Source organism: Hylobates moloch, unplaced genomic scaffold (assembly GCF_009828535.3).
Source record: "Hylobates moloch isolate HMO894 unplaced genomic scaffold, HMol_V3 SCAFFOLD_16, whole genome shotgun sequence".
In the NCBI taxonomy this organism is placed as follows: Eukaryota; Metazoa; Chordata; class Mammalia; order Primates; family Hylobatidae; genus Hylobates; species Hylobates moloch.
Window position 1 is genome coordinate 75132155 of NW_026652291.1, and position 7994 is coordinate 75140148.

Consider the following 7994-nt stretch of genomic DNA (forward strand, 5'->3'; position numbering starts at 1 on the left):
GCCATTGTGCCAGAATGACCTACAGCATTCTCAGGCCCATTCTCAGGTTTTTCTTGTATAATTCATAAACATATATAAAAAAGTTACAAAGCTCTTTCTAAGATAGGAGAAGAGCTCACCTAGAGCCAAAATTTATATATGTGATGGGTGTCAGTATAAAACCACACTAAAGTTCTACCCTCAGTAAAAGAACTGGGTCAACCATGCAGATTGATTGCTTACTAAGCTCAGATATTTCCTAATTTTTTCTAATTCTAATCAACTTGAAGATTCTCTTCCTTATTTTTACTTATCTATATCCATGGAGCTTCTGACTTAAGTTTGTGTAGTAGTTGTGCTCTACTCTTTGAAAACCCACCACCATTCCTTTCAGTATCCTATTCTCTCTTGCATGTATCTCAGGGCCCTTTCACTGCCTCCTGACTTTTCAGGAATGTGCCTTCCCCTGCCCTGTAAACTACTTTCATGGGCTAGGCTGGTTCCTCAGTTGGTAACTCAGTCAGCTAACTAATACTTAGGTCTACGTCATATATAATATCAAGCACTGCACTAGGAGAAAACAGTAAACAAGGAAATGTAAATCCCTGCCTTCACGAGGCTTAATAGTCTGATGATAGAGGCAGAAATATAAGCAAACAATTTTAAGGGAGCATGATGGATAGTGAAAAAACATGTAGAGTGCTATAAGGACCTGTAGAAGGAGAAGTTACCTGGAAGGCTTTCTAGAGGAAAAAACTGAGACCTGAGTATTGGCAGAAGTCAACTACATGAGGGGGTCTCATGAGGGAATAACACACACGATATGGTTTTTATTAGAGATGGGAGAGCAGGATATGTTTAGAGAGCTGAAAGAAGTTCCTCATGGTTGGAACATGAACCAGGAGTGGTCAAACAGTAAGAGATGGAGCTGCACAGGTAACAGGAATAAGCTTACAAAGAGGTTTGTGAGTCATGTGAGCCATGTTAATGGCAATGAAATTCATTAAAGAGTTTTAAGCAAGTGGTGACATGACTAGATATGGTAACATAACACAGGCTGCATGGAGATGAAAGTATTTCAAGGGCAGTTTGGATGCTGAAAGACCAATAGGGAGGCTATGGCAGTGATCCAGGGAGAAATGGTGACCTGGATCAGGTTCGTGGTAGCAGGGATAGAGACGTGGTTGAATTGGAGAGGCATTTACGGGATATACTCAACAAGACTTCATACTTGATTTAATGTTAAGAGTGATGCAAAAAAAAAAAAAAAAGAACTGAGAGAGCTGCCAGGTTTCTGACTTTGGTGACTGGGTAGATGGCAAAATTGAGATTGGGAAGACAGGAGGAAGCACACTTGGGGGAATGTCAGAAGTTCAGTTTTGCAAAGGTTAAATGTGAAGTGACTTTGGGATGTCCACGAAAAATATGGACAAGTCCTCTGAACTGCATATTATTATATTCAGCACCCTGAATTTCACACAGTCATCATCTTGCGCTCCTTTATTCCTTTAACTTCTTGTTTTAACTCGTTCCTCTTAGGTAGCTCCCTATTGGGTAGGCTATAGGAGAAAGGGAGAAGTTATTTATATCACTTTTTAGTTATAATAACGTAATGTGCTTTATTTGGCAATAAAAGCTGGATAGCAGCTGGCAGTATAAATTCATTTTCAAATAGTCTTGGCAAACAATTGAATCCAACCTCCACAACAAAACTTGAGCAGACCTCAAATGGTTGCTTTGGGGCTCACTGAAAATTTTGATGTTCTAAATTACTCTTCTTAGGATTCACATGCTGTGAAACTTTCATTTTATTATTTTGCAGTGAAACAATATAGAGAAGGTATTTTTGATTGTGAAAAACAAGACTTTTGATGAAATGATTGTATTACTAAAGAAGCTCCATCAATCACCGTTCAGATGTTTAAATATTACAAATGGAAACATTGCCACTTACATTGAATAGTTTCACCATCTGTCTCAACAAAGAACATTTGGAAATTTTTTAGATGCTGTGTAATCTTCTATTATGTTGGGTTTCCACAAAGGATTATTACTTGCCTCTCAACTGAACTACATTTGATAATTTTAAAAATCCAGGAAAATGATCTAGCAAAAGAAATTGCATAGCTGATTTTCTCAAATCAAAGGAGTAGTTTTCAATATATAGTAATGTTCTTTTCATTTTGGTAAGCAATGCAGAGATGCACTCATTTCTGAAAAGAAACAGTTCATTCAGACATCAAACACTGATCATTTTGTAGAGAATTACGTTGGTACTTTCCTTGAAGAGTCGTGGGGGCAGAATGCAGACACTTGGATAACATGGCATTCAAAATCTAATAGAATGAGCATCAGTGCCCTAAACTTGATAGTTCTTATTTATATTACAACAAATAGCAACAGACCCCCTTAAGAGGCTTTATAATTCTGCAACAATATTTATTGATGGCTGTGAACTCTGAACCTAAAATGGACTTTAGTCAGCTACCCATTATTGACTAAGACAGCTTTTATAATTTTATTTTTAAAGCATCAGTTGTCATGTTGCTAAAACCAATATGCTTTTCTTTAAGATTAAAATCTTAAGGAAGTTTCTGAGAGCTTTACTGTGAACATTACAATGTGTTTTCCACACAAAGAAGCTTCAGTTTGTTCAAGCAAGGACCTAACACAAAAGGCTTTTGGAAACAAGAGATTTCTCTGATCACTGAGAATGTGAGAGGCATTTATGCCAGTTGAACTAGTGGGCTACAGGAAAGTAGTCAATATGTTTCCCAAGGGAGTCTTTGAAAAACTGGAAACTTGTTGTAAAAGTGAACCAATGTCATTATAGTCATCCAGTTGTGTCATTCCACCAATTTGAATGCTAGAAATTGACTTTTGTAAAAAAAAAAAAAAAAAGCATAATATTGTATTCAAATAAACTGTGCTCAAACTAGTTATGTTTATCTCATGAGCTGCACCAATAATTTTGGAGTCAAGACTTCTTTGCAGAAGTGAAAGAAAAGTTCAAATAAATAGAAATTCACAAGTTTTCTCACTTTGAAGGAAAGAAAGACCTTTACAGGGAAAAAAGAAAAATGGAGCTTCTTGTCTAACAACCATAATTTAGATGGTTTCTAAAATGCAACCTCCTGCCAAAACAACCAGAAGGCAAATTTGCTTCAAAGGAAGAAAGGCTGAAATGATAAGCCTGTTACATGCCAGGCGGTGTGCTAAGTAAACACTTTCATAAAATTATTACATTTAATCCTCAAAACAATCCTATCGGGCAGAAATGATTATTGCCATTTTACGAATGAAGGAATAGAAATTGAGAGAGTGTATGTACCGCTCAAGGTGGCAAAGTTCTAAATATAAGAAGCGGGACTCAAAATCAAGTCTAGATGTTTCCAAAGTCCATATTTCCCCTAGTACACCATAAACTGAATGTTGTATATATTGGCCAGAGACTTCATATAATTTTATTTAAAAAGTTAATATGGCAGAACTCTATACAATCACCCATTTGTGGGTGGCGGGAGGCTAAAAGCAGTTTATCATTTCAAGCTAAACTTGTTTAGTTTTGTTTGATCTCCAACCCCTACTTCTTTTTTGTCCCTAACGCAGGTGGTTTGACTTCTCCATGCCAGCTCAGGCCCACATTCATCCCCAAGACATGTAAACCAAAAATAAGATTCGAAGCCCCCAACTGACTGATGGACCCCCATCTCAACCAAGGGCATTCCAAAGTAAACCTGAAAATCTATTTCGGGTCATGATGGGAAGGCGGGGGTTGGACATGCCTCATTATACTCTCTTCTCTTTGGAATTCAGGCACAACTGACCAACATTAACGTTAACACAGAAATCTTAAGACTAACCAAACAGACTTTTTGTAGCAATAATCCACCAAATTTCAGCCTGACTCTAGTATAGTATCACATGACAGATAGCAGGCCCTGAATGAAATCAAAGTATTTTACCCAAAATATATTTATTTGACATATTTTGAAATGGCTCTGCAAAATGGTCCCTTGTGGGGAAAATCCACATTCTGTGGAAAGTCCCTTTTCCTTTCCAGGACTTTCCTGTGATCCAGGAAAGAATTAACTAAGAGTCTGGCACCTTTTTAGGTCTGATAAGCCTCTGAAACCTGCTGCCTGGAGGCTTCATCTTCATGATAAACCCTTGGTCTCCACAATCCCTTGTCTTAACCCAGCCATTTCTTTCTATGGATACCAGGTCTTCAGATAATAACTCTTTCAGCCAATTGCTAACCAGAAAATGTCTGAGTCCACCTGTGACCTGGAAGTCCCTTACTTCCAGTTGTCTCGCCTTTCTGGACTGAACCAACGTACATCTTCCATGTACTGATTGATGTCTTATGTCTCTCTAAAATGTATAAAACCAAGTTGCAACCTGATCACCTTAGGCACATGTTCTCAGGATCTCCTGCGGCTGTGTTACAAGCCATTCATTGGTCACTCATATTTGGCTCAGAATAAATCTCTTCAAATATTTTACAGAGTTTGACTCTTTTCATCCGTAAAGAATTCCTGGCTTTAATTGGACAGGTTTTAGGAATGTAGCCATAAACCTGGGTGTGATAGACAGAAAACTGTACCCCCCCTCACATCGTGTCTAAGTCTTAATCTCCAAAACCCATGAATATGTTACCTTACATGGCAAAAGGAACTTTGACGTTGTGATTAAGGATCATGAGTTTGGAAGGTTATTCTGGATTATCCAAGTGGACCCAATGGAATCACATGGGTCCTGATAGAAGTTGGAAAACGCAGGGAAATGGAAATCCTCTATTTACTACAGGAGGAATGCAGCCCTGCCAACACCTTAATTTTAGAACTTCTGACCCCCAGAACTGTAAGGTAATATATTTGTGTTGTTTTAAGCTACTAGATCTGTGGTGATTTGTTACAGAGGCAATAGGAAACTAATTCACGGGTCCTTGCATCAACGCACCTTTGTTAATCTTGGCTCTGATTTTGTGCTCCAGGTCTGGTAAACAGGTCATTGTTTTGGTTCTAGACTCTGAATATCTGCTCTGCTACTCAGATCTTAATCTTTCCAGAGGTCTTTTTTTGCTCAAGTGACTTTAAAAAGAAGTCCAACTGGAAAAAGGTAGGTACTTATAGTTGTTATATACCTCCCAATCAACAAGTCATAAGGGTGAAAAAAATCGTTGTTCTCTATATATTTTGCTGAGGACAGTTTTGCAATCATAAGTAACATGAGCTTTGTTTCCTAAGATATACTGGATTGTTGTCCTCACTATTATTTATGAGGAAGTTTAGTGTACATAAAGTATGAACTAGGAGCTGATAGCCAAAGGCCCGCATGATACTCCTAAACCTTTGGAAATGGGATTCTATTCAGTTTTTTCAACATTTCCTTCTCTAGGGGACTAAAGTCTGAGTCAAACTTTTTCTTCTGAAAATATTTCACATGCCGACTGCCTGACTGAATTTCTTGTGTTTTAGTTTTGGTGTTTTATTTAGAGTTATTGGGTTTCAGAAAAAAATCAGTACAATGTATTGTGCCAAATTGCTTGAACTTTGCCTAGTTACCATTTTCCTAAATGTAGACAATTTCTATTCCACATGCTCACCACTAACCCCAGCTCCTACTTTCCAACTCTACCCCAACATTCCCTTTTCTCTTACGGAAATAGTGGGAACATGGTTTCCTTCACTACTCTGTGAATCACAGTCTTGTTCTATATAAGGGCAGCAGAGGCAAGGTGAATTATCTGAATTTTGCTAGAACATGATTGATACCTATCTTGTGCAGTTTTGATGATAGAATAAATACTTGCTTTAATAAAGTAGTCATATATAACCAGAATACATTGTAATTTGCTCTTCTGACTTGGCTGCTTGAACAAAGTGGCAGATGCCCTCTTCAGGTTTATTTTTGTAATAGAAACAAGATGATTTCAAGTTCCAGCAGAAAGTACAATTTATTGACTCACTTACTTAGAACGTCAAGGTCCTTAAACTTGGCTGAATCCCAAGGCTAAACTATATCGTGGATGTACATCGTGATGATTAGTACATCGTGATGATGTACATCACGATGTACTAAAATGATTTAATATAACAATGAATGCCAAAGTATAATGTAATTCAAATAAATTCAATTTGCTAAACGTGTATTACATGCCACTATTGGTCAAGTACTGGTTTTGGTTCTAGGACTACAAAAACAAACAGAGAAAAGCCTTTTCCTGAGATTGGCTGCCATATATTATTTTAGATACTTATGCCCTGCTCCTCTCCCAAATCTCATTACTGTACATCTTGGGTACAGTACCGCACCACTCCATTTTAGGGATAAGCATTTGGTAAAGGTCTATCCAACCCCAATATCCACTCTCCTAGAACTACTAACTGGTACAGAAGTGAGCATGTACAACAGTGGGACCAAAGTTGTTCTTTGGAGTTGATATATGGATGCTAGCAGAAAGAAGTTGAAAGTTCCCTCTCCCTTGGACTATAAAAAACAGAGGCGCAGGCGTTGAGGAGTTTGCAGACTTGTAAATTAAAGACTATCATCAGCCAGTTTCCCCAGAAAATTCTCATTTTTATCCAAAAAGAATAAAGGATAAGGTCAGCACACAGGGGGAAGCAGAGCTAAGAGCTGGAGAGAGGGAGAACATTTTTGCAACCTACTCATCTGACAAAGGGCTAATATCCAGATTCTACAATGAACTCAAAAAAATTTGCAAGAAAAAAACAAACAACCCCATCAAAAAGTGGGCGAAGGATACGAACAGACACTTCTCAAAAGAAGACATTTATGCAGCCAACAGACACATGAAAAAATGCTCATCATCACTGGCTATCAGAGAAATGCAAATCAAACCATAGTGAGATACCATCTCACACCAGTTAGAATGGCCATCATTAAAAAGTCAGGAAACAACAGGTGCTGGAGAGGATGTGGAGAAATAGGAACACTTTTACACTGTTGGTGGGACTGTAAACTAGTTCAACCATTGTGGAAGTCGGTGTGGTGATTCCTCAGGGATCTAGAACTGGAAATACCATTTGACCCAGTGATCCCATTACTGGGTATATACCCAAAGGATTCTAAATCATGCTGCTATAAAGACACATGCACACATATGTTTATAGCGGCACTATTCACAATAGCAAAGACTTGGAACCAACCTAAATGTCCAACAACGATAGACTGGATTAATATCATAGTATTATAATGAGACTTGATACATGGGAGAACAAGACTTCTACCTTGTTCTGTTTCAAGAGCATCTTAGCTTTTTTAAACTTTTACTCATCCATATAAATTTTAGAGTCAGTTTTTCAAGTAGTACGCACACACACTCAAAAACACACATACTTAATGGAATCGGCATTTCTATGTTGCTGCATTTTCTCATCTATGGATTTAGTACATTACTCTGTTTGGGTCTCTTTTAATCATTCTCAGTAATTTCTTGTATACTTTTGCATAGACATATTGCACTTCTTTTATTTCTATGTGTTTGATATTTTTATGCTATGTTCAATTTTTATTTTCTATTTGATTCTGGCATTTAGAAATACAATTCTTTTTTGTATACTGACCTTGTATTTAGTAACTTTGATAAACTCACCTATTAATAATTTATTATGGGTTATTTTTGACATTCAATTTATGCAATCATATCTTCCATAAATAATGATAGTTTTGCTCTATCTATTGAGTGGGTCTCATTATTGTTTTCCTTTAGTCTTTAAATATAGTAGATTATTTCAATTGATTGTGTGATGTTTCATTGTTTGAATGTGATAATATTTTGTTTGGCTGTAGCATCTATTTGCATGAGTGGATTGGCCTGCAATTTTCATTTCTTTTGCTGTCCTTGATAGGTTTTGATATTAATGTTATACTTGCCTGATAAAATAAATTGTGTTCTTTCTTTTCACTAGATGAATTTATGTAAGATTGTAACTGTACTTGATTTTTGTTTTTTGAAGCAATTGCCAAATTTTACCATTTTTTAAATTGAG